At 41.0% G+C, this 5,533-nt stretch overlaps 1 long non-coding RNA gene across 1 annotated transcript; it reads left to right on the top strand.

Annotated features, from left to right (window-relative positions):
* The first annotated feature begins 2,331 nt into the window (after positions 1–2,331).
* Positions 2,332–4,474, top strand: LOC111270239 (uncharacterized). The gene is made up of 2 exons (XR_002686214.1): positions 2,332–3,331; positions 4,116–4,474. It is a non-coding gene; the product is annotated as an uncharacterized LOC111270239 (long non-coding RNA).
* The last annotated feature ends 1,059 nt before the right edge of the window (positions 4,475–5,533 follow it).

The following is a 5,533-nucleotide window of genomic DNA, read 5'->3' as shown; positions in this document are numbered from 1 at the left end:
GCCGGATCATTAAGCGAGGATATTTTACAATACGTCCCAGTCAGCGCCCGTGTACATGCAGTCACGGATCTAAGGAATTAATCCACAATTAGAGCGTTGCTGCATAAGTTACAAGTTACATTAGTAATAATTAGATAGATGCGTCACAATTACCTTATTCCGCACCAATTAGAGTTATGAATAAATGCTACAATCAAACTATTATATATTTACATACGAGGAAATTATTATAACAATAATACGTAGCTCGTGATAGTGAAAACCGTAGAGGCTAGATAAGTAAAGCTTAAGGGCCATAGCTCGAATATTAGAGTACGGCCAATGCTACAAAATACTTACCACTGTATTTCGGGCGGAGGAGCGCCGCAGACAAGACAAACTTTTTCGCTCCTTCCGCGCTATACATTTAGAAAGAGCCCTGCTTGAAACACATCGTCAGACTGGTTGCAGTGCAAGAGATCATTATCAGACCCCAGAGATTACCAAATGACCAAACCTCACCTCTAGTTAACGCTTCTTGAGATCGGTCACACCCTCCTCAATCGAACGCGCCTCATTTGCACAAAATAATTCACACAACTTGGGAAGCCATCGAATAGGCAGGGCCATCGGTATATGGCAACCGTTTAACTACCTAATGGCAAAATGGCCTGCACTCGCATTCGAAATCAGGACAAACCGATGGTTACTGCTAAAACATGACATTTGGCGCTCACTTGAGTCGTCTGGAATTAGAACCCCCTTTGTTACCTATATATATATATATATATATATTCATAGAGCGTATATATATATATATATGTATATAAATACAACCATATAGCTACATATTCAGCTCATTCACACGAAGCAAATACATTAGTAGGATCCGTAGTATTAAGATCCTACGCCTAAAAAAATAGCGATTTGAAACTGTCAAAAACTGATCTCTTGCAAGTGATTTTGACACAAAGGACAAGAAGCAAACACTCACATAATCAACACGAATGCTGTTATAGGAACTCAATATAGCGGCTTCTCTCATACGACCCGTGCTTGACGCAATGGCGATGTGGAGGAGTGGTGTATTAAAAAGAATCGAAGTCGATTTTGAAATCTTGTCGCCATGGATACCTCAATACACTCTGCCGCGATACTCCCTCTTCTTTTCGACAATAGCTGATAATTGACAATAGTTCTATTTAATAGATACAAGTATCAGAATCATTAAGGGACGATATGAAACGTCTCTTTTTTGCTTTTTTATTTTTTGAATTTTTTTCTGGAGGCCAAAACTATCACCCGAATTCAATGCAAAAATCATGGCACGTAGAGTTTAGACCATTCATAGACTTTTAGATATAAATCAAACGTAAATCTATATACGTATACAAACCATTATATAAATTGAATAAATTTGGTTGAACGATTATCATTCGCGTGATACTTATCGAACTCAGACAATTACAGTTTGAAAAAATAATTACAGTATCAACTATGATAGATACTACCAAGAGCTACAAACTTATACCCAAATACGTAGATTCACGTGGTTGGCATGTTTCTTGCTTGTCGTTTCTCCCTAGTTGGTTGATTTGTGGATACGCTTAGATGAGGAAATATGCAGTAAGAAGTATGTCAAGTTAAACTAGAAGCTGGATGTCGCTTCCGCGCCGTGTCCCTTCTGTCCTTTCTCAAAGGCAAAACTGTTTGTGACCTGAAAATACCACAGAAAGGTATTCGGTCGCTGTAAAGGTGGAACCCATGCTTCGAACGAACCAACAAGCAAGCCGACTGAACTTAGACGAAAGCTGGGCCGAAAACGCGGAGAACAAAAGCAACATTCCAGGTGGCTAGACAAAACCCTCATAATGTTCCCATAACGGCCGCGTGCTATAGTTACAGAGGATTTACCCTAGCAACATAAAAGAAAGCAACATTCTTATTTAAAGGTTGTCATTCCGGTGCCTGAGACTGAAATAACTAGCGATCGTGTGGCTACATAAGTGAACGGTGTCAGTATTACTAGGTATGCTCCATGAAGTACTTCGAACAGGAACTGTTTGTGAAGACGTTAGCTGTCGGTAACTGACCGACCGTGTTTGGCAGGCCACCCGATGCGGTCTTCATCAGGCGGCCAAAGATGCAGAACATTTGTCGAAACAGAGATGCGTCTTGGCAGTTGTGCGATTGTTTGCAAATCCTTAGAATTTTGAAGTTTAGAAGTTTGATACTTATTCGCCAGATCTTGAGATGAATAAAAAGTTGTATCTCCGACGTCTGTCAGAGCCAATGTTCTATGTACTGCAGATTATCTAACTGTAAACAAGGATTAAAATGCGGTATGTATAATATGACACAGATCTTATATATCATTCATATTAAAAGGCAAATAATCATATGTGATCGACCGTTCGCTTCTAATGAGTCATATTATTATAATATATTATTCTTTCTTTTCTCAAATTCAAGTATGGTTTACTTGCCAAGTTACACGCGCCCCACCCCAATTAAAGAACTTGACCGGTCCTTCAACAATTTCCCAAATTCTTTCGAAACCTATGATTCACTGCACATTATATCTATGCCCAGCAGGCGGTAAATTATCAAATGGATATCGATAAAGGCTAATGTCTCCCTATGACTGTCTGGTGGGCTGTCGGTATCTTCCTCAGCAACGGCTGTGATCTATGACATCACTGTGCTTACTTGCGCGCAACTGATTTCCACGAATGCTCACGTTAAGTTAAACGTCGTTCGTTTCCTCATATGTTGTCTGCTAAATATTGTCAGTGGCTATAGCTAATTGAGCTACTTGTGTAAATCTCCTTAAGATAATCCCTAGACTACTTAGACCCTAGACCGACAGTAGCCCTAATGATTGCGTTCACTACTACAAGAATGAGGGGGAGAATGAACGAAAAAGAAAATATAATTACTTGTGCATATCAATTGTACACGGATGAATTTGTATTGTTTCAATGTTGTAATCTCCTAGATTGATTCACAAAAGCTAATTCTGGTCGTAGGCGCATTGTTCATGGTACGTGTAACGGTTACCCGGTAGCACGCTAGAAACAGTTGACGATGTTGGGAGAGAGAGAGAGAGAGAGAGAGGGAGGGAGAGAGAGAGAGGAGAGTCGCTTTTCCGCTAATCTGACGGCCTTTTGAGAGCTGTTGTTGAGCGCTGAGGAAGATCCGGGCCAGTTAGCCGCGCTGGCAATGGCGGTTCGTTCTGACGGTGTCACCTTTCCCTTCATATAAAAGATTTATGTTATGTTACGAACATCCTGCCATCAGTGGCAGCGCTGTCAATTGCTACGACAAACATAGGTTAAAAGGAAGCCAGCAGGTACGAATCTGATAAAGAAAATAGAGCGTTGGCAATATAACAAATCGAACTTGCGACTCGATCCGTATTAATAGCTATCAGACAGTTCAGTTCAAGCGGAAACAACTGGACGGAAAAATATTAACATTCTTCACTATATACATATATAAATTTGTAGTTAAGTGTTAGTTACCGTTGACCCTGCACGGAAGACTGGGTTCCCATTGAATCAACATTTGTCTAGCGAAAATCTAGATACGTTTCGTTACAGGCGGCAGGCTCAGTACCATCTTAGCCCACATACAAATCTAAGAGATGATTAATATATGCGTAGTACACACCCCTGAGGAGCCTAGCACTACGATTGAGTTCAAAAGTACTAAAGGCAATTTTAAATGCCAACATCTTAAATCAGTCACCACGTGATCGTTAATAAACATTAAAATTGTTACTAACCCAACTCAATGGGACTAATATTGTACTTTTCTAACCCTTATCAAACGGCTGCATGCGTTATTTCATAGAATAAAACCCATGACCAAGTAGAGTCTATGACCGAAGTCCAATACTTGAAAACACGAAATTTATGTGTACAGAAGCAATAGAAACAGATTGACATTGACCACTATCGAGCTGAATTGAAATATGCTATCCTCGTGCCTATAACAAAAGCTATTGTTCATCTCCATCAAGCGGCCGATCAGACATGTCGTTGAACGACCTCGTTGTATAAGCGCTTGAAGTTATTGAAGTGCAAATCGCTTTATCAAGCTTCCATGTTCCCCTCGTTTCGGTGTCGTTCCAGCTGGTGTTGTTGGATTTTCATCGTTGCAATAGTCGTGATGCCTAGCGTTTCAAACACGAAACCGCCAATTGGAGAAGTAATCGCTGATAATGATGATTCTGCTTGCGTTCCGCGGGCTGCATTTGGGACGCGCGCACTGAATAAATAGTTGACCACGGACGCTGAAGTGGTGTGTTAATGTTGCGCTACTACTGGCCGCCGATCCTGAAAGAGCAAGCGCATCGCTTCCCAACTGGGCGCAGTGGGAGCAATCTCAACAAAGCATTATAAAGTTTCCTTTAGTAAAAGTTTGTTGAAATCGAATTAAAATTTCACTGAATAAATCACTATTTACGTTGCACCCATACCAATCCCATGAATTAACTGGCTTATCATTATTAATTAAGACGTTTCGGGCTTACATGCACTCGGCGTCACCAGCACTACGGACGCGATTATACTTACTATTTTAACTTCATAGCAACTTAATGTAAGCTCGAGCGCGCAAATTTGGAAGTATTACAATAGATTTTTCTTGTTACAAATCGGGACAGACGTTTTTGTCTACTTACAAACCTTATCTTGTTCAGATACTTCGACTCTCAAACCATGCCTATTGAATTCAGCCAAATATAGTGTTTTCACCCATTTTATTTTTCATTTTTATGTCACCAAATAATTCCTCTGTTCTGCAAGAACCTATCGACAGTCTACTGCTATGAAAACCTACGCGTGTTTTGTTCTTTTAACAAAGATTATGCCTGCAGTACCTATTTAGAACTTACTATAGATTACGTATGGTTCATTGAGAGACATGTTGCCAAGGACTTGAAGTATTGGTGTTGCCGAATGGGGAAATAAACGTATCTGAAATAATGGAGCAGCCGGAAGTTCGGTGTTGTGCTGCAGTCAGATCTATTCAAGTGCAATGCGTTGTTTCGCTGTTTCTATATATGCTGCTAGTGCTCAGGTAATGGTCTTAACAACTCCGAAGAAAGGCATTTCTAAGATGAGCTCACTGGTTCGAGACTAGAAACACTTGCAACTGCTTTGCAAGACAAGAGTTGCTTTAATTTGGGATCATACTTGTGTCACCTATGGCTGGCAATAAATTGTGACGTCGGGAGCGCTTTATTTGTTGAACAGAGGACAGATTTTCCAGATCGGAACTAGAAGCTGCAGGACTAATTGCCGCGGTATAGCGGGACGCACTGCTTGAGTTTCACGCAGTTTTAAATTCTCCATTTGACCTTCCTAATAAGGGAAGCCAGATGCCAGGGCCAGCATCTGTCGTCCTTTCAGCTCCTGTGCTCGGAGCGACATTGACCGAGGACCCAAAACGGGGACTGAATGCCTGGCCGGTGATGACCGTCTCTTCAAATGCTCCACTACCCGTAATTGACAACGGAGAGCGCTTGCCTGAAGAGCTGTCACATGAA

The sequence above is a fragment of the Varroa jacobsoni genome, unplaced genomic scaffold, assembly GCF_002532875.2.
Source record: "Varroa jacobsoni isolate VJ856 unplaced genomic scaffold, vjacob_1.0 scaffold_158, whole genome shotgun sequence".
Classification (NCBI taxonomy): domain Eukaryota; kingdom Metazoa; phylum Arthropoda; class Arachnida; order Mesostigmata; family Varroidae; genus Varroa; species Varroa jacobsoni.
This window is presented reverse-complemented; position numbering and strand designations above follow the sequence as displayed.